General features: G+C 36.1%; 1 protein-coding gene across 40 annotated transcripts in view; it reads right to left on the bottom strand.

Moving 5' to 3' along the window:
• DLG1 (discs large MAGUK scaffold protein 1) overlaps positions 1 to 27445 on the bottom strand; it is a 264467-nt gene that overhangs the window by 187161 nt on the left and 49861 nt on the right. The window contains exon 4 of one of the 40 annotated variants that reach the window (XM_084990785.1): positions 15736 to 15883. The exons of the other annotated variants lie outside the window; for them this stretch is intronic. The gene's annotated coding sequence lies outside the window, so the exon portion shown is untranslated. The remainder of the gene's footprint in view (positions 1 to 15735; positions 15884 to 27445) is intronic. 40 annotated transcript variants of the gene reach the window in all.

Here is a 27445-nt window from a genome sequence, read left to right as displayed (position 1 = left end):
GCTGAACTCCAGTCCTTCTATTCCACCATCTTAATCCTATCTCTTTATTTTTAATGTTATGTAGAAATTCCTTAACGTCTAACATATTTCCTACACATTAATATGTATTTACTCAATATTTAATAAGTGCACATTTTAAATAGCATGCAAATGACTAAGAAAACACTGTATTAAATCTTTGGTAGACCATCAGGGTTTAATGAATGCAATTCTAGAGAGAGAGAGAGAATGTGTGAAGGAAATTTACCTATTAGTAAGGATTGCTTTTCCATAATTTTTATTCTTTTGTAAAGTCTTTCAAATAACAAAGAGGAAATTTACTCACTTTTCCATGTTCAGAATAAAATTTTTACCTATTGCATCATCCTTCAGATATCACCTTTTAGAAGGAAATGTTCAGCATAAACCATACTGTTTGCACAAACAGTTTAGGCTCGGCAAACCACTCCTATCAATTATGGTGGACATCCTCTTGAAATCTAAGTTCCCAGACACCAGCCAAGGACGAACCTAGCAAGTAGACCTTTTCAAAGATAGCAATTTAGGTTATGTTAACACTTTTCTGCACACCACCAGTAATTGGAAAGAGAAGAAAATTGTCAAAGACATTGTCCAATTACTAATCAGAAGAATGAATGATTATGAATGAACGAACGAAAACAGAGTAGCACTATTGATTAATGATGATGGTGAATTTGGTTACATACGTAAAATGTGAGACTACAAATCTCCAGATGACAAAACTCTAAATGAATTTTCTCAAATTTAAGAGTAGAATAGTGAAAAACTAAGGACAAAAAGAAAATACAGTATTTTCTTCACTTAGTCAAGGACTTTATTGTGCAACATTTTGTGACAAGAACTTGATCCATACTACTCTCCTAAAAGAAAGTGTGACAGTACAATCTCATTTTTATATTTATGCACCATGATTTTCTTCATGCAGTTTGTAAGTACATAACTGTTCAAGCTAGCTTTGTATACAAAGGTGAATAGAAGGAAACAGATGATGCAAAAATGAAAAAAATTCTCTAAGTTGATAATTCTAATTGGTGATGATAAATCTAAAAATCAAATGTTTTTAAATTATGGATCAAAGACAAATGAATGTCCTCTCTATTACAAAATTACACGCCATCAAAGTTTATACAAGTATCATCCTTGATGCCAAGTGAAAAACTAGAAATTATGTGACATCTTGAATTGGTATGTACCAAATGGATATATATAGCATGATATACTAGCTGATCAGAAGAATGAATGTATGAAATATATGTTATATTTTAACATATAATGTGTGTTAGTTAAGTGGTTACATTCAAAGGACACTACACATTTTGGGTATAAATATCTTAAAATCCAAATGTGTTATAAACATATAATGGAATACTACTCAGCAACAAAAACAATGAATTACTGATACAGGAAATGACATCCGTGAAACTCAAAATAATTAATCTGAAGGAAGCCAGGTTAAAAAATAGATTATATTTTATTACTTCATTTATATAAAACTCTAGAAAATACAAACTAATATATAATGACAGAAATTAAACCAGTAGTAGTCTGGGAGAAAGACAAGAGGAAGGGATTGAAAAGCTTGAGGAAATTTATAGGAGTGATGGATATGTTCACTATCTTGATTACAGTAATGGTTTTAAGGTGCATATATATGTCAAACTTGTAAAACTGTACCTTTTAATATGTATAATTTATTGTATTTCAGTTATATCTAAGTAAAGCTGATTTTAAAAATTGGGTTTGATATGTTTAGGTACAATTAAAATTTCTAATGTAGTTTTTTCATGATTCCTCTACAAACTATAAAATGACTTAAAAACATTCAAACATAAGAAGATGGCAATAAAAAATAAAAGGCTCACAAAGAATGATGACTAAATCGTCCAGGTACACTGAGGGTTAAGTGTTTGTTAGCTAATAGAAATGATCAAGATGGCCTGTGGAGCAGATATCTACTTTTATGAGAATAATGAAATGAACATAATGGAATTTATGATAATTATAACTTACTTTATATTTGAGGTACAAACTACTAAGTATAAAATAAGCTATAAGAAAATAAGCTACAAATATATCACAAGGAATATAGTCAATATTTTATAATAACCTTAAGTGAAGTATAATCTATAAAAATACTGAATCATTATATTGTATACACCTGAAATACTGTAAATCAACTATACTTCAGTTAAAAAGAAAAAAAATTTGTGTAATTTTCAAACTTGCATTGTGTTTTTTTCCTCTAAAATCAAATAAGAACCCCTTAAAAAAATTCTGCCAGGAGCCCCCAGTGGTCTATATACCACATTTCTTAATTGCTATGAAATTCAAGGGAAGATTTCTTTTACATGCATTTTATTTCCAGAAAATGCCAAGGATAGTTTAAAATAGATTTGCTTTTTCTTAAAGAGAAAAAAAAGCACAGCTGTCCTGTCAGAACAAACCCACTCTTGGACCTTAAGTCCAGAAAAACACCCATTTTGCTTCACACAATAAAACATACTGTCAAACAAAAGTTATCATTATTTTCTACTTCTGCAGGATGAATCAGAAGCTATACTGTCTGTTGCTGCCCAATGTTTTTATAGAAACAGTACCCAACTGATGAGTACGTTTTATTCCAAAAATCAGTACTTTTTGATTGTTTGAAAACTTGAAATCTTTACAATTTAAATTATGATTAGGTTCCCAAGGCCAACCCATTAAAAGTCCACTTAACATAATGTATCTGAGGCAGGTATTAGTTCAAACATAGGTAGCCACCAAACACATATATGTACATATACTGGTATATAGATAATAATGTTTTGGAATTCAGATTACCAAAACATTGTCTTCTCTCCTACCTTCCATTCACAAATATAAGCTCAATAAATTTCATCTTTGGTAATAGCAAATTAGCAATAGGATAGCCAAATTGAAAAGCAGAGGCTGCACTGACTTTCTTAATCTGAAAATTCAAGTAATTCTTAAAATAAGTATTTTAAAATCAGAGAACCCTTATTCATTTGGCAATCACCATTGATAGAATATGTTCAAACTAAGTTTATGAGTGCTTTGTAAACTTCATGATAAAGTATTTTCCATTCAAAACTTCCCTCAAATGTTTGTGAATCTCTCAAGTCCTAATTTTTCCTTAATTAATAAGGACCTTGTTCAGGGTTGAACTGTATGCCAGAAAAATCCATCTGTTGAAGCCCTAAGGCCCTGTACCTCAGAACAGGACTGAATTTGGAGACAGAGCTTTTAAAGACACTCTTTATGTTAAAATGAAACCATTAAGGTATAATAATCCAATTCGACTGGTATCCAAATAGGAGGAAATGTGAACTCATTGAGAGACACACCAGGGGGCGCCTGTGCACAAATGAAACAGGATGAGAAAAAGCAAGATGGCCATCTAAGAGATGGCTAAGGAGGGAGATCTGAGGAAAAAGACAACTCTGCCAGCATTATGGACTTCAGCTTTTTAGAAGATAGATAAACTACAATTTTGCTGTTTAAGCCACTCAGCCTGTGCTATTTTGTTATGACAGCCCTCCCAAACTAACACAAATCTCAAAAAGCAATCACTAATGATGCATACTGCAGTTTTTCCCAGTCTGAGTTTTCATTCCAATACTCTCACTGACTGAACTTCTAAATTAGAGCTGGATTTCCTTTGTTATATCCCCAGAGCGCAGATGCTCAATAAACGATTACTGAATGATGAATGAATGCATGAATGAGTCAAATAATAACTATGACTTTCTTCATAAAAATTGTAAGACATATATCCTGTTTTAAGTTCCTGAAATAATTCTGTTTTGACGTTATATAATCAAACAAGTAAGAGTTTGTTTTAAAGTGAAATATTCTTTCAAACTTGTCAAGTTTTCCATTTGTAACAATTGTGAAAAAGAAAATTCTTAAAGGAACTCAAGAAAAGCTACATTTGAAAGTAAAATATTTTCAAATAAAAAAATTAAAAGGCTAATCATTAACGTATCACAGTATATGGTTCTAAATGGATATGAGGGAAAACACACAACTATTTCTAGCTGCATACTTATGGGCCTGGTGCTATCAGCAAAGCACTATTAGAAACCATCTACCAATACATGAAATTTAATTGTTTACTTTTACACATTTACTTTAAGGAAGGAATGTAATACACCATCCTAAAAGACTGAGGAATTAAGTCCAGAGTTACTGAAGAATATATTTTCTCCTTTGGAGAAACCATGCAGTCAATAAAAAATAATTTCAACACAGAATACTACACTAAAGATACTGGTTCAATGTCAAAGTCTTGTAGCATAGCCAAGAGAAAGTATTTGTCTTTTTGTCTTTTTAGAGCCACACCTGTTGCATATGAAGGTTCCCAGGCTAGGGGTCTAATCGGAGCTGTAGGGGCTGGCCTACGCCAGAACCATAGCAACTCGGGATCCGAGCCACTTGTCTGCAACCTACACCACAGCTCACGGCAACGCTGGATCCTTAAGCCACTGAGTGAAGCCAGAGATCGAACCTGAAACCTCATGGTTCCTAGTTGGATTCATTTCCACTGTGCCATGACAGGAACTCCGAGAAAGTACTATTGAATCTTAGAGAAAGGAGGAAGATATTAGAGAGAGCTTGTGCTTTAACATAAGTCCTTCAAAATTACTACTAAAAATTATTCTAAACCAATTAGAGTGAGCAGTCTGCTATTGGTCATTATTCATTAGAGTTTTTCTCAATTTATAACCTATTTTGAAATTGTATTCTTAAATAAGAATATTTTAAGTTACCTATTATTAGTAAACTGCTTTGAAGGAAGTCTTAGATACCATATACCATAACCTAGGGCTAAAGGGATATGCTCTTTATACTTCAGGACTAATCTAAAGGTAGGTTTTTGCAGCATTTACCTTTGCTTCTAAAGGATGGATCAAAGAAATCAAGAGAGCTCCAACTGGACTCGACTGCTTTATTTCATCTATTAGCATGTCTGCAATTAATTAGATTTCAGTAAAAACAACAACAAAAAAACCCTGTACTTATGTATTCAGTCAGACTCTGCATGTTGCTTCACCTAATAAAATCTATTTTCTTTGCTTTCCTCTTAGAATCTATAAAAGTTAAATATTAGGTTTCCTACTCTCCCTTACAGTTAAGAGCCTACATGACACAGTTCTAATCAGTGAAATATAAGCAGATTCGTTCTAGTTTTATAAATCACACCCCGTTCTCCTTCCCACCTCTTCCTGTTTTGAGGGCTAGAGCACCAAAAGTCATCTTTCAATGAGGCAAAGGCCAAGAGAAAGGCAGAGATGTCAGCAGCTGTAGCAGCTGCATACTTCCAAGCTGATGATAATTATGAAAAAAATTAAGACCCATTTGATTCAAGTCACTGTCTTAGTGTTTGATTATTTGCAAATACAATCTTTTTCCTACTGTACAGCATGGTAACCCAGTTATACATTCACATATACATTCTTTTTTCTCACTTTAACATGCTCCATCATACTTGACTAGACATCGTTCCAAGTGCTACACAGCAGGATCTCATTGCTAATCTGTTCCAAAGGCAATAGTTTGTATCTACTAACCCCAAGCTCCCCAATCACCCCACTTCCCCCCTTGGCAACCACAAGTCTATTTTGAAAGTCCATGATTTTCTTTTCTGCAGAAAGGTTCATTTGTGCCTTATAGTAGATTCCAGAGATAAGTGATATCATATGGTATTTGTCTTTCTGACTTAATTCACTAAGTATGAGAGTCTCTAGTTCCATCCATGTTGCTGTGAATGGCATTATTTTGTTCTTTTTTATGGCTGAGTAGCATTCCATTGTGTATATACACCACATCTTCCTAATCCAATTGTCTGTCAAAGCACATTTGGGTTGTTTCCATGTCTTGGCTATTGTGAATAGAGCTGCAATGAACATGCGGGTGCATGTGTCTTTTTTAAGGAAAGTTTTGTCCGGATATATGCCCAAGAGTGGGATTGCGGGGTCATATGGTAGTTCTAAGTATAGATTTCTAAGGTATCTCCATACTGATCTCCATAGTGGCTGTACCAGCTTACATTCCCACCAACAGTGCAGGAGGGTTCCCTTTTCTCCACACCCCCTCCAGCACTTGCTATTTGTGGACTTATTAATGACGGCCATTCTGACTGGCGTGAGGTGGTATCTCATGGTAGTTTTGATTTGCATTTCTCTAATAATCAGTGATGTTGAGCATTTTTTCACATGCTTGTTGGCCATCTGTACCTCTTCCTTGGAAAAATATCTATTCAGGTCTTTGCAAATACAATCTTTAAGCATGAGAGTAATAAGTGAAGTAAATGGGCCATAATGGTCAAATCTATGCTGTAAGATTTTTTCCCCTCCAGGAAAGAGGGATGGGAGGTGGTGAGAAGGGGAAAGCAATATAAGGCAGTGCTACTCAAACACTTCCACCAAATGTCGTCTAACAGCAAAAAACAAAATGAAACAAAAACCAAATCATCACTTTAAGGATATGAGGAGGTATGTCAAGAAGTCACAGCTATGGAGTTTCTGTTGTGGTGCAGTGGAAACGAATCCAACTAGGAACCATGAGGTTGCGGGTTCAATCCCTGGCCTTGCTCAGTGGGTTAAGGATCCGGGGTTGCCATGAGCTGTGGTGTAGGTGACAGACGCAGCTTGGATCTGGCATTGCTGTGGCTCTGGCGTAGGCCCGTGGCTATAGCTCTGATTAGACCCCTAGCCTGGGAACCTCCATATGCTGCAGGTGTGTCCCTAAAAAGGACAAAAGACAAAAAAAAAAAAAAAAAAAAAAAAGCAGTCATAGCTATATGTACAATATTTCTTAAAAACCTTATCTTTTATCTTACGTGAATCCCATATACTCAATCACACCAATTATCCATTAACTGTATCAAATGATTTATCAGGTTTTAATATGAAAAATATGATTTTAAAGTCTTTTTCTGATTTAAAAATGCATTCAACAAAAACTGAATGTATATATATATATTTTTTTTTTGATACCCATTAACACACCATGTTTATTCCCAAAGCTACCTGTATCCTAGATCAAGAACCATATACCTGTAAGGGAGCTGCATCTCTTCTTCTTTTTTGTCTTTTTAGGGCCATACCCACAGCCTGTGGGCATGTGGAGGTTCCCAGGCCAGGGGTCAAATCGGGGCTGCAGCTGCTGGCCTACGCCAGAGCCATGGCAATGCTGGTTCCAAGCTTCATCTGCAACCTACACCAAGCTCACGGCAACACCAGATTCTCAACCCACTGAGCAAGGTCAGGGATCAAACCAGCAACCTCATGGTTCCTAGTCAGATTCATTCCTACTGTGCCACGACCGGAACTCCAGGAATGTCTTCTAATAAGATAAAACTACCAAGGTTTAGCATTTTAGAATATCTTCCTATGAGGGGAAGACACAAAAATATTCTCAACTTTTTACTGGGTGTGTTGACTTCTTCCTGGGATTCTGTCACTTTAATAACTGCTGGTATCAAATATACTTTAATGCTCTATTACAAAAAGGTTTATATAATGGCTTCCCCTAGGGACAGATAGTAAAAGCAAGAACTTATAAGAGCTTCTACTCTTATAACTATATTACAAAGAATAAAAAAGAGCAATTTCCTTTACAAAATAGAGGTTTCTGATCTTAATACAGCTAATTTCCTCCCAGGGAATCTTAGGATCTGGTGTTATTGCATCTAGTATTCTGAAAATGGCTAATTCTAACTTAAAGAGTGGACACACCCTGGCACAATAAATTTGCTCAGTCTGTTAACATCCAGCCTCAAGGAAATGTATCCTAGACAGTTTTATCATCTAGATTAAGAATCCAAGTACCCTCTGCAATCTTTCTACATTCCCCAGGGTCTTTTCTCTGAGCTCTCATACTAGAGATGAGAGATTAATCAAGCCTCTTTCTGGAGACTGACATAAGAAAGTAACTTAACTTTTGGTGACATTACTCCACCTACCTACCTACCAACCTGCCTACCTACATCCACACTCATGCATATTTTGACTTCCTCGTGGTCACTTATTAATGTAACTGTCTTGAATGTTTATCTCATAAAGAATAGTAAAGTCAGCAGTAAGCCCCAGTCACACAAAAATCTGACTTTTAAAAAAGATATTTCATTTACAACAAACAAGGTGGTGCTTTTATTATTTTTCAAAAGTTCACAGCCACAAATGAAAATACTAAGTTTATTTTAAAATGTGATTTCGAATTTACATCTGTAGATGACTTGCTATATACCTACAAGCCAGCTGAGCAAACAATTTTTTTTGGGGGGAGGGGTCTTTTCAGGGCAGCACTTGTGGTATATGGAGGTTCCCAGGCTAGGGGTGTAATTGGAGCTGTAGCTGCCAGCCTACACCACAGCCACAACGCAGGATCCCAGGCACATCTGCGACCTACACCACAGCTCACGGTAGATCCCTAACCCACTTAACTCCTTAACACCAGATCCTTAACCCACTGAGAGAGGCCAGGAATCGAACCCGCAACCTCATGGTTCCTAGTCGGATTCGTTAACCACTGAGCCACGATGGGAACTCCAGAAAACAATAATTGTACCAGTACTGCTAAAAAATAAAGCTCATGCACGGTACTGGTATTATGTTTATATGCTAGAAAGGAATATTTGTTTGCCCTTATTGTTGAAAGCTATTTTTAATATATATTAACCAAAAAGGTGCAGGATAATTCCATCTTCTGTTAATATTTTCTCTTGTCCTCCCAAAAAGTGTTCTTCCTTGGCTACATGTTAAAATTTTAATCTAAATTTAGTTGTATTTAAATATAAAGCTTTACATGATGAGTTCTGAATACATAAAAATATTTTAATGAAAAACGCCAACTAGGATACTAATAGTCTTAGAAGCTTTATTTCTGTATAAAGGTATCCTCCCACTTTTCTAAAGTTCGCTTTAGGCCACTTTGCTTTTATGAAAGACCTACATCATTATCTATTTTCCCTAACTGAAAGAAATCTGAAGAGAATTTTGGTTTTAAAAAGCAAAAATAGTGCTCGGCATTTGTTTTTCAGTGAGCCATTATAGAGGCAGTATGCACCTCCAGCAGAGGGAGTGGCCCCGCCAAGCTCCTTGCCTGGGAACTATACTCAGCATCTCATGGTCAAGCTGCCATAGCTTGGAACTCTGTTGAGTATCTGTGCTTTATCTTTATTTATTTCCTACATCCATTTAGCAAGATATGTCCTAAGGTAATTGCTTCCTGCTTTATGCCATTTTGCTTTGAGAAGGTTTCATAGGAAGGCTCTACTTTTGGATAGTGGGGGAACCTGTAGAGTCTTTTATCAACTCTATCCACTGAATAATTCAAACAATTGGGAGGGGGAAGCCTTTAAAAACTTTACCCACAAAAGTTTAAGCAAAGAAAAAACATCCCTTTTTACAGTACAAATTATTTAATGACTTCCTAAGTAGATCAGTATAATGGCTTAGATGCCCTTTTAACTATATTTAATTACCTAATATGACCACAGAAGGACATTTTCAACAAAATACTTTCTCAATTTTCCCACCAGGGGGCAAAAACATGTTCTTTTGTGGTGAATACCACAGGATCTAAAGCAGTTTAAGGGGTGGTAGTGGTAGAGTTAAAGTTCACAAATATTATTAGGCTAATTATGAGCAATGAATGGTATGCTACTTTCTTAAAACTGATTCTATAATGAGGACAGCATTCTTAAAACATCTTTTAATACCTCATAAGGTACTTTATTTGCCTAAATACAAAAGAAGGAAAACCTATGGTATGGTTAACTTCATAAAAGCCTTATTTAAAAAATTAAAAACCTTTTTGCCCCACAGCAAATATAATACTCAATGGGGAAAAAATGAAAGCCTTCTCACTCAAATCTGGAACAAGACAGGGATGCCCACTCTCACCACTGCTCTTCAACATAGTTTTGGAAGTCCTAGCCACAGCAATTAGACAAACAAAAGAAATAAAAGGCATCCATATAGGAAGAGAAGAGATAAAACTGTCACTGTATGCAGATGACATGATACTATACCTAGAAAACCCTAAGGACTCAACCCCAAAACTCCTTGAACTGATTAATAAATTCAGCAAAGTGGCAGGATATAAGATTAACATTCAGAAGTCAGTTGCATTTCTGTATACCAGCAATGAAACATTAGAAAAGGAATACAAAAATACGATACCTTTTAAAATTGTACCACACAAAAGCAAATACCTCGGAATACACCTGACCAAAGAGGTAAAGGACCTATATGCCGAGAACTACAAAAATATAATACCTTTTAAAATTGCACCTCACAAAATCAAATACCTCGGAATACACCTGACCAAGGAGGTAAAGGACCTATATGCCAAGAACTATAAAACTTTAATCAAAGAAATCAAAGAAGATGTAAAGAAATGGAAAGATATTCCATTCTCCTGAACTGGAAAAATCAATATTGTAAAAATGGCCACACTACCCAAAGCAATCTACAGATTCAATGCAATCCCTATCAAATTACCCATGACATTTTTCACAGAACTAGAACAAACAATCCAAACATTTATATGGAACCACAAAAGACCCAGAATCGCCAAAGCAATCCTGAGAAACAAAAACCAAGCAGGAGGCATAACTCTCCCAGACTTCAAGAAATACTACAAAGCCACAGTCATCAAAACAGTGTGGTACTGGTTTTGGTCAAAACAGACAGACAGACCAATGGAACAGAATAGAGAATCCGGAAATAAACCCTGACACCTATGGTCAATTAATCTTTGACAAGGGAGGCAAGAACATAAAATGGGAAAAAGAAAGTCTATTCAGCAAGCATTGCTGGGAAACCTGGACAGCTGCATGCAAAGCAATGAAACTAGAACACACCCTCACACCATGCACAAAAATAAACCCCAAATGGCTGAAAGACTTAAATATACGACAGGACACCATCAAACTCCTAGAAGAAAACATAGGCAAGACACTCTCTGACATCAACATCATGAATATTTTCTCAGGTCAGTCTCCCAAAGCAATGGAAACTAGAGCAAAAATAAACCCATGGGACCTCATCAAACTGAAAAGCTTTTGCACAGCAAAGGAAACCAAAAAGAAAACGAAAAGACAACTTACAGAATGGGAGAAAATAGTTTCAAATGATGCAACTGACAAGGGCTTAATCTCTAGAATATATAAACAACTTATACAACCCAACAGCAAAAAAGCCAATCAATCAATGGAAAAATGGGCAAAAGACCTGAATAGACATTTCTCCAAAGAAGATATACAGATGGCCAGCAAACACATGAAAAAATGCTCAACATCGCTGGTTATAAGAGAAATGCAAATCAAAACTACCATGAGATACCACCTCACACCAGTCAGAATGGCCATCATTAATAAATCCACAAATAACAAGTGCTGGAGGGGGTGTGGAGAAAAGGGAACCCTCCTGCACTGCTGGTGGGAATGTAAACTGGTACAGCCACTATGGAGAACAGTTTGGAGATACCTTAGAAATCTATACATAGAACTTGCATGTGACCCCGCAATCCCACTCTTGGGCATCTATCCGGACAAAACTCTACTTAAAAGAGACACGTGCACCCGCATGTTCATTGCAGCACTATTCACAATAGCCAAGACATGGAAACAACCCAAATGTCTATTGACAGATGATTGGATTCGGAAGAGGTGGTATATATACACAATGGAATACTACTCAGCCATAAAAAAGGATGACATAATGCCATTTGCAGCAACATGGATGGAACTAGAGAATCTCATACTGAGTGAAATGAGCCAGAAAGACAAAGACAAATACCATATGATGTCACTTATAACTGGAATCTAATATCCAGCACAAATGAACATCTCCTTAGAAAAGAAAATCATGGACTTGGAGAAGAGACTTGTGGCTGCCTGATGAGAGGGGGAGGGAGTGGGAGGGATCAGGAGCTTGGGCTTATCAGACACAACTTAGAATAGATTTACAAGGAGATCCTGCTGAATAGCATTGAGAACTTTGTCTAGATACTCATGTTGCAACAGAAGAAAGGCTAGGGGAAAACTGTAATTGCAATGTATACATGTAAGGATAACCTGACCCCCTTGCTGTACAGTGAGAAAATAAAAACAACAACAACAACAAAAAAAACAAAAACTTTTTTGCTAAGACATTTTGTTGTGCATACTGCATGAAAAAAGGAGGCTTATTTAACACACAAGAGAGAACAAAAAAAAAAAGCTTGATCTATTTAAACCACACATGATTTTTACACCAGTTCAGGTGTAATGACCAATGACCAATACAAATGTTAAACTCTTAAAAATCTGTTCCCATAAGCAGCGTATTTTTCCTGCACAACTTTTCCATGTTATATTTCTGAAAATTTCTGTAATATCACCAGGAAAATAAGAATTCTCTGACACTGCAAAGAGTTTAAAGTGGGGAGAAATAACCATAAAAGCAATACATTCTCTAATAAATGGATAAAATGGTTTCAGTATTTTTTTTTTAAGTCAATTAGCACTTTGGAGATCTTTTCACATCATCAATTGGGAAGTTTCAATCCTACAAAAACTAAGAAAAAGATTTCACTCAAAACCATACTTCAGAAAAAGTTACTATTTCTCCAATACTAGACTCATTTGGAAGTTCTTCCTACTTTCAACTTAGTTTAAATTATACGTGGTTTCTGATTATAGCAATCAGGTAAAAATATAAAGCTTCCTTACGCCATTTAGTATTTTATATAAAGAAACCATTTATCTTTAAGGCAAACTACATTTATTTTCTTTCTTTAGATAGCTTCACAAATTAACATAACCACTGTCTCCCTTACAGGATATGGGTTGGGTTATTTTTATTTTGTTTGTATTACTTCAAAGCTTTCCCCCCCACATAAAATCTAAATACCATTTAATTTAGTTCCAAAATTAAAAAGCCTATGACATTAGTTTAAACATAAAACCTAACAACAATTTCTTCCATCAAAGTGATATCAGAAGGTATTTCCAGTCCTGCATATCCATGTTGTTTCCCATATATTTAATTTTCCACAGTAGCAAAACATAAAAACCAAGTCAATAACCTTCATTAATGGAGAATGATGACATTTTACATATAGTTTTCAAAAAGCAATTTTCCCATTACATTTTCACTATCACAACCAATTTTTTTTTTTTTTTTTTTTTGGCCACTCCTGCAGCATATGGAAGTTCCCAGACAAGGGATTAAATCCAAGCTGAAGCTGTGGCCCATGTTACAGCTGTGGCAATGCTGGATCCTTAGCCCACTGCATTGGGCTAGAGATCCAACTGGAACCTCCACAGAGACAAGCCAGATCATTAACCCACTGTGCCACAGTGGGAACTCCTCACAGACCAATTCTTTACTTGAATCACACACACAAAGGACAGGGAATTACATACCATGAATTAAAGTCAATCATCTAATCTGAATTATTTCTTTGCTGCAATACTACTGGCTTTTAAAACTAAGCCTTTTTAGAAGTATTATTCAAACCCACCTTACATCCAGACATTAAGGATATTGTGCTGTTGGTTCACGCTACTTTATAGTGGCACAACAATGGAAAGCAATCCAAGTTTTTGGTCTAGGAAACTTTTTTTTTTTTTCAGACCCTGTGCATGTCAATCAATCCAAGGCTGAAATTTTAGAAAAATGCCTTGATAAATGTTGCTTGCTGTCCTGAACATTTAATCCAGATCCAAAGCACTCTTTTAAAAAATTTTATATTAGAATACTGTATTCTTCCACTGTTTCCACCCCCATAGCAGAGATCAGGTCAGCATCGTATGAATGGAATTAAGATGTTGTTTATTTTTCTTATATAAATAAAACTTTCAAATTCTTATAATGAAACTACTCATTCAGCAGCTCTTTGTAAGGGCCCCAAACTGTCTAGTATCTTTAAAATTTAATCCAGAATCAGATTGATCATAAAAGCTCTACCTGCTGCAATGTAAGCATTGCTACAGCAGCAGAGCCACTATATTCAAACATATCCTGGCTGCTTTAGAGGAGGAGCAAGATGCTGCAGCAAGGGACTCACTGCATAGTTCAATAAATGAGCCCAGCATGTATTGGACATGGCGCTTTCTTATAACAACACTAAACATTCTACGCTAACTTAAAATACAGTTTAAAGGTAAAAAGAGAACTTCAATCACATATTTTGCGGTTTGATTTCTCTCTACGGCATCAAAGCAACAACAACAAAAAATCAATTATCTGGCAAAATTAAGAGGATAATATCAGTATTAAACTTTTACAGTGAAAAAGTTATATGAGATAAAAATATTTTAATACGTTAAAATAACTTAAAATTTGAGGAAATGTTTCTGAACCAATTTTGATGTATATTCATGCCATGTAGAACGTTTAAAGGCAAAAAGTCAAGCAATTTATTTCATTGATAATGTCATTTCTTCTAAAGACTATTTTCTGTGCTTTGGCTTTTTAATCACCCTATTAACAGAAAAATATCATTACCTACTTATGTCCAAAGCAACAAATAAAACACTGTGAAAATGTCATTCTCAGAGTATTTCATTTTTAAAATCTTACATGTTGCATTTTATGCCACAGCTTCACTATAATTAAAATGGGTAATATTTATTTAAACTTAACCAATGACAGCAAAAAGCTGGGTAACAATGAAAGATATACTTTTTCTTTCATCTATGTAGTTACCTTTTCTTTCCGTCACTATATAAGGGGGTTTCTAAGCACTATGTATGTGTATTGAAGTTAACATACTGCTAATAAAGACTTGAATTTTACAAAATTGAAGTTAACAATTTATATTAAGTTAGAGATGTAGGCCTTGTATGCAGAAACCTACATCTCTAGCTTAATAAACAAAGCTTTTTTTGTGGAAAGGTATACTTTGCTATATCACAGAAACAGTGAGCCAAAAAGATAAGAACAACTCCTTTAACAACAATCACTACTTTAATTCCAAACCTGCCCAAGGTTACTTTTAATTCTTATTTCCTAAACTATTTCCTATTCTGTCTCATTCCTACTTGAGCAATTTTATCAGGGAAGACAGAGTAGGAGCTAAAACTAGGTTACATTTTTAAAAGAGTATAGAAAATGGCTGGCTGTCCAGTAATTACCCTGATTGGTAAAGACAAATCACATGAACCATGTGAAACTTTTTTTTTTTTTTTTGGTCTTTTGTCTTTTGAGGGCCGCACCCGTGGCATATGGAGATTCCCAGGCTAGGGTTCTAGTCGGAGCTGTTGCTGCCAGCCTACACCAGAGCCACAGCCAACGCCAGATCCACCAGATCCGAGGTGCATCTGCAACCTACACCACAGCTCACGGCAACGCTGGATCCTTAACCCACTGATAGAGGCCAGGGATTGAACCCTCAACCTCAAGGTTCCTAATCGGATTTGTTTCCGCTGAGCCACGACAGGAACTCTGAACTTTGTGAAACTTAAATGAAAGGCCAAGTGTCAAATGTAATTAGGAAAAGAAAAAGTAAACTGTGCTCCTTAGAAGACTATACATTTAAAAACAAATTTACTTGTAGGAATTTCACGGCAGTGCTTCACAAGATCCAAGCCAGGTTCTTTCATTTTAAAACTTTCATATTCACGGTTTTAGAAATTTTACTTTCAAAAATCCACAAGCACAAATGTATATAACAAGTTTTCATATGGCATTTATCTGTAACAACTTATTTACTTACACTATCAGCTAAAATTGGTAGATCTCAAAATACAACTTGTCCAATTTTTGAGCACATGTGGGATTTGTCTCATTGGTTATGTATTTGAAGTTCTGCACTGGGCCTTCATGAAAATTCAGCACATGAATTTAAATGCACATCTGTTCACCTAAAAATATATAAGTACGTACATTACTTTGGCATGCGTTTCACTAAATATAATGCCAGGCAAAGATCAAACACATCTACTTAGCCTATGCCCTTAATATGGTCTAGCTTAAAGAGTTGGATGTACAATAAATGTGAACATGTAATATATTCAATTATAATAACACTATTTATTATTGTTTTAATTATTATTAGGAACTCAGAAATGGTTCCTGTCTGATTTCTAAATAAAATGAATGGGTTCAATCTACATATTATTTATTTATTTATTTTTCTGTCTTTTGTCTTTCTAGGGCCACACCCGCAGCATATGCAGGTTCCCAGACTAGGGGTCAAATCAGAGCTGTAGTTGCCGGCCTACACCACTGCCACGGCAACGTCAGAACTGTGCCACATCTGTGAACTACACCACAGCTCACGGCAATACTGGATCCTTAACTCCCTGAGTAAGGCCAGGGATCGAACACACAATCTCATGGTTCCTAGTCAGATTCGTTTCCACTGTGCGATGACAGGAACTCCTTAAATCTACATATTTTTTATTAATCTGTATGATACTTAAAACTGCAGAGAATGTGAGAAATGTGTGTGAATGTGGTTTTTACACGCCAAACTTAATTCTGTTTTGAAACTAAGTCTGACAAGACTGAAATATCTTGACATTATTTTTTTGTTTCTAAACACTGTTGAATAAATCGGTATCAGAAAATACATTCTACACATAGAGAACAGACTTGTGGTTGCCAAGGGAGAGGGGGAAGGAAGTGGGATGGACTGGGAGTTTGGGGTTAGTAGATGTAAACCATTAGATTTAGAATGAATAGTTCCTACTGCATAGCACAGGGATAGATCACAATGAAAAATAACAAAAAAATGAATGTATATGTATGTATGACTGAATCACTCTGTGTACAGCAGAAACTGGCACAACATTGTAAATCAACTATACTTCAATAAAAAATTAAAATTTTCTTAATTTTAAATAAGTACATTCAACAAATAATGATTTTCGAACTGCTTAAAGAACATGGTATTAATAACAACTATAAGTGTCATCATTGTTATTAATAGCAGTTTTTAATAATTATCTACTACTTGATGGGCATTGTGCAAAGTGCTTTAAACGTGTAAGAAAAATTATCAAAAACTTAGAAAAAAGGGGGAAATTAGGCAGCATATAATGGTATACGGGTACAAAGCTACTTAAGATTATCTAGGGCAATGGTTCTCAACCAGTGCCAATTTTGCCCTCCAGGGTTGCCACACTGGAGGAGGGAGAGTCTGCTGCCACCTAGTGGGTAGAAGTTAGGGATGCTCCTAAAAGTCCTACAATGCACAAGACAGCAGCACTCCACCACAAGGAATTATCTAGCCCTAAAAGTACTGAGGTTATAAAATCCTGATTTAGGGGAATGTACTTCAATTCACTATGTGCTACTGATTTAAAATCCTGGATTTAATAAAGTTACATGTTTACCTATAGATTTTTAACCATCTTCTGCCCAATTAAAAAGATAACCACCGAGAATAAGCTCATGATTTTGTTGGACATTAACCTGTTTCTAACTCAGCAAGCCTATGTTAACATTGCCTATAAATATCTAAATTCACAAATGCACTCTAGGTGGTTTAGCACCTTATTGGTTCCCTAATTAATAAGTGAGTAGAATACAATTTGCGACACATGTTCATTTTTTATTTGCTCAATAACTTTCTTTTCTTGAAAATCATATTTTAACACATATATTTAGCTTCTTTAATCCAAATACTTCATAAAGTAAAAATTATAATGTCCATTTGGTAAATAAGGAACCTAAGTCTTGGAGAGGTTAAATAATTAATACAAGTTGTCACAACTAACAGATAAAAGAATCATATTTGACTCCAAAGCCTATTCCAATAATTAGTAAATGTAAGAAATGGATAAATAATTTCATAAGTCAACTTTGATATTCAAAGTCCTGACTATTCTTTATAGCTGCTAGAATAACAAATTAAGACAACAAGGCAGGCTTTAAAGCACTGTTATCAATTACTTATTGGTTTAAGTTGGAGTTTTCTCAATACTGCATAACAAAATTAGAAGAAAAAAAACCCAGGCTGAGTCTAATAATACTGAAATGTTTTGCATTATCAAAACTGTCCTAGAGTCCCTGTCGTGGCTCGGAGGAAATGAAGCTGACTCGTATCCATGAGGGATACAGGTTCAATCCTTGGCCTCACTCAGTTGGTTAAAGATCCAGGGTTGCCGTAAGCTGTGGTGTGGGTTGCAGACACAGCTCAGATCTGGCATCGCTGTGGTTCTGACACAGGCCAACGGCTACCGCTCCAATTCGATCCCTAGCCTGGGAATCTCCATATGCCGTGAGTGCAGCCCTAAAAAAACAATCAAACAAAAAAACCTATATTACTGTTCACATTTATAACATGCACATGTTACATCTGAACTTATACATAAATACATGGTAATTAAATACTATTTATATTACATATTAGAACTCCATGTATAAGATTTCACTTCCACTTAAAATCTTATAAAAGGGGTGAGATGTCAAAACACACAAGAAAAATATCTAACCAAACTCTTCTACCTATCACATTAACAAGAAATCAGAGCTTAATACTGTGGAAAAATCAGATTGTTTATTTAGTAATAAAAACAATCTACTGTATATAAATTCCAGTTACTAAAAATGCTGAATTATTAAGTTAATAAACAGCTATGGTGAACAAATTTTTCTTATAACTCTTTAAGAACAAGCTGAATTTGCAGACCAACAGCCCTTAAAAACGGGCAGGGTTGTGTATTTTTTTCAGACCCTTTGATGAATTTGACATGTCCCTGTCCCACTCGCTATGGAAACATTAACACAGATCTATCAATAAATACTTGAATTCAGTATTAAGAACTTACTACCCTCAATCTTTCTGTAAACAATGATAATTCCTCCAAAGTGATGTTATACCTAAAGACCAGAACTTTAAAGAATATCTGAATTAACATTCACACTTGCAAAAAAATAAAAAATAAAACTACTAAGTAATATCTGCTAAGATATGACACTACTTGCTAGGACTCTTCCAGTTGCTTTATGTATAGTAATTTATTTGATAATTTTAATGCCTAGTTTAAGTAAATAAGTTAAAGATTACAACTAATTAATGTACTATCTGAGCTTCCATGGTAATGGCTCAACGAAGAATTAACATTCACTGATAATTTCAACATTAGAAATTATTCCCAAGAGAAACTCCTGATAATTCTTACAATGAAGAATATGCAGTGAGATCACAAAACTATAACTCAAGCACCATTTTTCTTAAGCCACTGAAAGAAGAATTAATGCTAAGATTTTGCTTATTTGCTTTCTTTTTTCAACAGTAGGACTACAGTAATATCATAAACCTATGAATCTGCTACTAATCTTACCAGCAAAGAGTAGCCTAAGATAACATGGACATTTCTGTTTTATGCAGGCTTAAAAAGGTGCTTTAGCAAAGGTACCATAAAACTGATTAAATATGTGGTCAAGATGGTGGATGGAGTAGGAAGATTCTGAGCTCACCTCTTCCCATGGGAACACCAAAATTACAATTATTTACATAGCAACTATTGATGAGAATGATCAAAAGGCTAGCAGAAATATTTCCCACAACTGAAGATATAAAGAACCACAAGATGGGTTAAGGGGGGTGGAAGATCCACACCTCTATATAGGCAACTCACAAACAGGAGAATAATCATAATCACAGAGGTTCTTTCTGAGAAGCAAGGGATCCAAGCCCTACATCAGGATTCCAAGCCTGCAGGTCCTGCCCTGGCAAGACGAGTACCCAGAACATCTGGCTTCAAAGGCCAACGGGGCTGTGTATGGAAGAGCAGGAGGGGTATAGGAAACAGACTCTACTCTTAAAGGGCATATACGAAACCTCATGTGCTTCAAGACCAAACACAGAGCCAGTAATTTGCGAGGAACCTGGGTGAGGCCCACTTACTGATCTTGAAATCTTCCAGGGAAGCAGGAGGGACTCCCCCTAGGGATGCTGGTGGCAGACATTTTGGGAGCTGGTACTACCACAACAACATTGGTGTTGGCAAGTGCCATTTTGAAGTTCTCTCTCTCTTAGTCCTAAGGACCAGTTCTGACCACCTGTAAGCTGGCCCCAGCCCTGGGCTCCCCTCAGACCCTCTAATAAGCCAATCCAGAACCAGCACCACCCATCAGCAGGCTGGGATCAGCCCTGACTGCAAGTGGACCAGCACTAGCATAGGGATCCATACACCCAGAGCCAGCTGTCCTGGGAAATGCCAAAGCTCATCATCTGGTCAAGTACAGGGCTCCCTGGAAGTACAGCTACTGCATCTGGACCTAGCCTTGCCCAGGCCCTGCATAAGGTAAGGCCTGTCAGTGAGCCTATCTTATACATACAAATAAACAGAGAATTTGGCAAAGTGTGGTGACAAAAGAATATGTTCCAGATAAAGGAATGAGATAAAACCCTAGAAGAACAAAGCAAAGAGGAGAAAAGCAATCTACTCAATAAAGAGTTCAAAGTAGTGATCATAAGATGCTCAACAAGCTCAGGAGATGAATGGATGAACACAGAAGTTTAACAAAAAGTTAGAAAATATGAAGAAGAACCAGAGCTGAATAATACAACAACTGAAATTAAAAATAAACTAGAAGGAATCAAGAACAGATTAGACGATACAGAGAAACAGATCAGTGAAATATAAGACTGTGAAAGAGAAATCATTAAGCTGAACAGAAAAAAGAAAAACGAATTTTTAAAAGGAGGACAGTTTAAGAGACATTGGGAAAACTTCAAGCAAACAAACATTCAAATTACAGGGGCTCAAGAAGAGAGAGAGAAAAAAAGACAGAGAACTTATTTGAAGAGTTAATAGCTGAGGAGTTCCCGTCGTGGCACAGTGGTTAATAAATCCAACTAGGAACCATGAGGATGCGGGTTCGATCCCTGGCCTTGCTCAGTGGGTTAAAAGATCCGGTGTTGCCGGGAGCTGTGGTGTAGGACGCGGCTGGGATCCTGTGTTGCTGTGGCTCTGGCGTGGGCGGGTGGCTACAGCTCTGATTAGACCCCTAGCCTGGGAACCCCATATGCCACGAGAGCGGCCCAATAAATGGCAAAAAAGACAAAAAAAAAAAAAAAAAATTAGAAGGTTAAAGAATTTCTCAGACAACTAAAAACTAAAAGAATGCATCAATACTAAGCCTATCCTAAAGGAAATATTGAAAGGTCTTCTCTAAATAGAAAAGATGAATCTATAACTTCCCTGAAATGGGAAAGGAAATAGACATTCGGGTCTAGGAAGCACAGAGTCCCAAACAATATAAAAAGAATCAAAAGAGGTCCACACCAAAGCACATTGTAATTAAAATGGTGAAAAATTAAAGATAGAGAACATTAAAAGCATCAAGGGAAAGCAACTATTTACATTCCAGGGAGTTTCCATAAGACTGTCAGCTGACTTTTCAGCAGAAAATGCAGATTAAAAAGGAGTGGCATGATATAGATAAATGATGAAATGAAAAAAGCCTACAACCAAGAATACTCCACTTAGCAAGGCTATTATTTAGGTCTGAATGAGAGAGAGAGTTTTACAGACAAGAATAAGCCAAAAGAATTCAGCACCACTAAACTGGCTTTGAAAGAAGTGCTACTCCTCTAAGTAGAAAGGAAAAGGAAACAACTAAAAATACAAAAACTATGAACGGAAAAATTTCATTGGTAAAGGCAAACATAATACAAGGAGTAGATCAGCCACTTAAAATCATCTATATACACAATAAGTAGCTATACATAAAATAAAAACAAGTAAAATACAATGTCAAAAACTGAATCAAGAATAAATAATTTGAACAGACTGATCACTAGAAATGAAATTGAATATGTAATAAATACACTCCCTACAAACAAAAGTTCATGACAAGATGGTTTCACAGGCAAATTCTACCAAATATAAAAAAAGAAGAACTTATAATGATCCTTCTTAAACTTTTCCAAAAGACTGAAGAAGGAACACTCCCAAAGAAATTCTATGAAGCCATCATCACCCTAATACCCAAACCTGACAAAACTACTACCAAAAAAGAAAATTATAGGCCAATATCTTTGATGAATATAGATGCAAAAATTCTCAACAAAATTTTAGCCAACCAAATCCAACAACACGTGAAAAAGATCATACACCACAAACAAGGAGGATTCATCTCAAGTTCACAAGGAACTGGTTCGACATGCCCAAATGAATTAACGTCATATACCACATTAACAAAAGAAAAGTCAAAAAACAAAAGATCATCTCAATAGATGCAGAAAAAGCATTTGACGAAATTCAACATCCATTCGTGACCAAAAAAAAAAAAAAAAAACTTACCGAAGAGAGTATAGAGGGAATAACATAATAACATAATAAAAAGCCATTTATGGCAAACTCAGTCAATATAATACTCACCAGAGAAAAGCTAAGTCCTTCCACTCATATCTCCAACAAGATGCCTACTCTCACCACTTGTATTCAACATAGTATTGGAAGTCCCAGCCACAACAATCAGACAAACATAAGAAATAAAAGGTATCCAAATTGGAAGAGAAGAGGTAAAAGTGTCACTCTCTGCTGATGACATGATACTATATATAGAAAACCCTGGAGTTCCTGTTGTGGAGCAGTGGTTAACGAATCCGACTAGGACCATGGGGTTGTGGGTTCGATCCCTGGCCTTGCTCAGTGGGTTAAGGACCTGGCGTTGCTGTGAGCTATGGTGTAGGTTGCAGGCACAGCTCGGATCCTGCGTTGCTGTGGTGTAGGCTGGTGGCTACAGCTCGGATTTGACCCTTAGCCTGGGAACCTCCATATGCCACGGGAGTGGCCCTAGAAAAGGCAAAAAGTGGAGTTCCCGTCGTGGCGCAGTGGTTAACGAATCCGACTAGGAACCATGAGGTTTCGGGTTCGGTCCCTGCCCTTGCTCAGTGGGTTAACGATCCGGCGTTGCCGTGAGCTGTGGTGTAGGTTGCAGACGCGGCTCGGATCCTGCGTTGCTGTGGCTCTGGCGTAGGCCGCTGGCTACAGCTCCGATTCAACCCCTAGCCTGGGAACCTCCATATGCCGCGGGAGCGGCCCAAGAAATAGCAACAACAACAACAACAAAAAGACAAAAAGACAAAAAGACAAAAGACAAAAAAAAAAAAAAGAAAAGGCAAAAAGACAAAAAAAAGAAAAAAAGGCAAAAATACAAAAATAAATAAATAAATAAATAAAATGAAATAAAAATTCAGTCTTTTTTTTTTAAAAGAAGAAAACCCTAAGGACTCCATACAAAAACTACTCGAACTGATGCAACAAATTCAGTAAGTAGCAGGATACAAGATTCAGTCAGAAATTGGTTGTATTTCTATACACTAACAATGAAATATTAGAAAAGGAATATAAAAAAACAATAGTTTTTAAAATCACATCCCTCAAAATTAAAAATCTGGGAATAATCCTGACCAAGGAAGTAAAAGACTTATATGCTGAAAAATATAAAACATTAATCAAGGAGGAGTTTCTGCTGTGGCTCAGCAGTAATGAACCCGACTAGTATCCATGCAGATGTGGGCTGGATCCCGGGCCTTGCTCAGTGGGTTAAGGAAACAGTGTTGCCATAAGCTGTGGTCTCGGTCGCAGATGCGGCTTGGATCCCGTGTTGCTGTGGCTGTGGCATAGGACAGGCACTGCAGCTCCAAATCAACCCCTAGCCTGGGAACTTCCAGATGCCGAAAGTGCGGCCCTAAAAAGCAAAACAAACAAACAAACAACAACAACAAAAAAACCCCAACAACAAAATCCATTAATCAAGGAAATTAAAGAGGATTCAAAGAAATGGAAAGATATCCCAGGGTCCTAGACTGGAAGAAATAATATTAAGATGGCCGTACTACCCAAAGCAATTTACAGATTTAATGTGGGATCAATATCATATGTGTGAGGATGACATTTCTCACAGAACTGGAATAATCCAAAAATTTATATGGAACCATAAAAGACCCTGAATGCAAACTATTACATTTAGATGCATAAGCAATGAGGTCCTACTATATAAGCAATCTTGTGTGACAGAACATGATGGAAGATAATGAGAGAAAAAGAATGTATATATATGTATGACTGGGTTACTTTGCTGTACAGCAGAAATTAACAAAAGATTGTATATCAACCATAGTGTAATAAAAAAAAGTTTTTAAAGAAAAAATTAATTGGTAAAGGCAAACATACAGTAAAGGTAGTAGATCAATCACTTACAAGCATCTATACCCACAATAAGTAGCTAAGGGATACCCAAAACAAAAAGACGTAAAATACAATGTCAAAAAACATCAAATATGGGTGGGGAGGAATGAAAACACAAGTTTGTAAGAATGTATTTGAACTTAAGTGGTCATCAATTTAGATTAGACACCAATGAAATCTTATTTAGCGATAGAAAAGATGTGCCATCAAATCATGAAAAGACATGGAGAATCCTTAACTGTATATTATAACAACAACAACAACAAAACTGAAAAGGACTATATATCACGTAAGTCCAACTGTACGACATTCTGGAAAAGGCAAAATGATGGAGACAGAAAAAGATCAACAGTTGCTGGGGGTGCAGCAGGGAAAGGAGAGATAAACAGGTGGAGCACTGGAGATTTTTAGGGAAATAAAACTGCTGTATGATAATATAATGGTAGATACAAGTCATTATACATTTTCAAAACCCACAGAATTTACAGCATACACAGTGAACCCTAATGTAAACTATGGACAACTAGTTAACATTAAATTAGTTACTGGCTCATTAACTAGAACTCTGTACTTTTCCCAAAATTTTTATGCAACCCCAGAACTGTTGCACAGCAGGTGAAGGATCTGGCATTGTCTCTACGCAGGTCAATCCCCAGCCCAGGACAGTGGGTTAAGGATTTGGTGTTGCCACAGCTGCGTCATGGATCATGGCTGAAGCTTGGATTCAATCACTGGCTGAGGAATTCCCATATGCTGTAGGTACAGCCCCCCAAAAAGAAAAAAAAAAATTAAGCTTATTAATTTGAAAAAAAAAAAAAGACGATGCTCTGTGTGATGAAAAATAATAAATGGCTTATGAAAAATAATAAATGCTCTGTGTGATGAAAAATAATGGCTTATAATAAATAATAAATAACAGCATAAATGAATGGAAGAAAAAATGAAGTGCACTATTTTAAGATTTTAACATTATGTCAAGTGGTATAATGTTTGAAGGTAAACTATGATAATTTAAAGATGCATACTGTGAATCTTAGACTCTGGGGCCTTGAAAAACAACTAAAACAATACAGTAAAGTGGTATAGGTAATAAACCAACACTCCGTAAAATGGGTAAAATGGAATCATAAAAGATACTCAATTACCACAGAGCAAGGCAGTAAAACAAAAAACTAAGAACAAGTGGGACAATATTAAACAAAAAGCAAGACGGTATATTTAAACCCAACCATACTGATAATTACATTAAGTATAAATCATCTAAATGTGTTAAATGGAACAAATACTCAAAGTCACATGTCTTATCTCCAAATTAGATTTTTTAAATAGCAGACTTCCAGAAGTCCCCTTGTGGTATAGAGGGTTAAGGATCCAGTGTTGTCACTGCAGCTGCCTGAGCGGCGCAGGTCCAATCCCTGGACAGAGAATATCTACATGCCACAGGTGCAGCCAAAAAAAAAATAAATAAATAAAATAAAAATAAAACTTTCAAAAAGTGTAACTATTAAGTTTTTATTTAAACATACACAAAATTTCCAATTCACTGAATAACTTTATTTTCCACATGAATTTGTAAACTAAACAAAGTAAACAGAGTTTAAGCACTAAAAAGGAAACAAACTGTGTGGTTAAGGGACAGAACTGATCTCACACTTATATTTGAAAATTGAAGTGAGGTGAAAGTAACTAATACAGCAACCTAGCTCTAAACAAACAACTCCTAATTGATTGGTTTAATTCTAGCTTCTCGAAAGGTAAAGAACACTGGTCTCAATGGTTCTTTTCCATAGTACATGAAGCACAAAACAAAAAATTTCAAGATATAGAAAAGAACCAGGAAAATATAAATAACAGAAGAACAATGAAAAGTAGACCCACGGCAGAACCACAGATGAAATGATATCACAACCAGTAGAAAAAGAGGTTTTATTTGTTTTTGTTCTTTTTAGGGCCACACCTGCGGTATACGGAGTTCCCAGGCTAGGGGCCCAACTGGAGCTGTCACAGCCACAGCAACAGGGGACCTGAGCCATGTCTCAACCAACACCACAGCTGACGGCAATGCCAGATCCTTAACCCACTTAGTGAGGCCAGGGATCGAACCCGTGTCCTCTCAGATATTAGTCGGGTTTGCTAACTGCTGAGCCATAATGGGAACTCCCATAGAAAAGGAGTTTAAAATGGCATTTTAAAAATACAATGCATATTAAATACAAATGATCTCATTTTTCTACCAAATCCTTCAACTTCTCCAATCCCTCAGTTACGGCAGACTAAGTGATGATAGTAGCACTCTTTCCTTCAACCTGTTATTAGATTTCTCAGCAAAGACCTCTAAACACCCAACATCAATCCAAGTTGGCATCAGAAAGAAAACTTATTTGATTTAATCAAAAGGTAGGCTGCCTTAGTCACAGGATTCATGAAGAAATGTAAAGTTGCCATTTTGTAATGGAACAGTGGAAAAGTCAAACTTAGTCAAGTAAGTGAAACTGTGTCTTTGATTCCTCTCTCTCACCTGTCCTATAAAACAAACACTTTGTGGGAAGGACTCTATAAGATGAATTTATTTATTCATTTTTATTTTTTAAAAATTTTAGCTTAATTTTCACTATAGTTGATTTACAATGTTAATTTCTGCTGTACAGCAAAATGATTCAGTTATGCAAACACACACACATATATATTCTTTTTCTTACATTATCCTCTATCAATGTTCCATCACAAGTGACTAGATATAGTTCCCTGTGCTATACAGCAGGATCTCATTGCTTATCCACTCCAAATGCAATAGTTTGCATCTTCTAACTCCAAATTCCCAGGCAATCCCACTCCCTCCCCCTCCCCCTTGACAACCACAGTCTACTCTACAAGTCCATGAGTTTGTTTCTTTTCTGTAGGTAGTTTCATTTGTGCCATGTATTAGACTGCAGATGTAAGTGATATCATGGTATTTGTCTTTCTCTTTCTGACTTACTTCACTTAGTAAAAGTGTCCAGTTTCACCCATGTTGCTGCAAATGGCATTACTTTCTTCTTTTTATGGCTGAGTAGTATTCCATTGTGTATATATGCCACATCTCCTTAACCCATTCATGTGTCGAAGGACATTTAGCTTGTTTCCATGCCTTGGCTATTGTGAATAGTGCTGCAATGAACACAGGGGTGCATGTATCTTTTTCAATGAAAGTTCTGCGCAAGAGTGGGATTGCTGGGTCATATGGTAGCTCTATATTTAGTTTACTGAGGTACCTCCATACTGTTTTCCATA

This window comes from Sus scrofa, chromosome 13 (genome assembly GCF_054392235.1).
Source record: "Sus scrofa isolate SSC_HxYL_T2T_F1_AM1 chromosome 13, Sscrofa_HxYL_maternal_Yorkshire_Landrace_v2.0, whole genome shotgun sequence".
Lineage (NCBI taxonomy): Eukaryota > Metazoa > Chordata > Mammalia > Artiodactyla > Suidae > Sus > Sus scrofa.
Note: the sequence above shows the minus strand (reverse complement) of the source record. Positions and strands in the feature narration are given on the sequence as shown.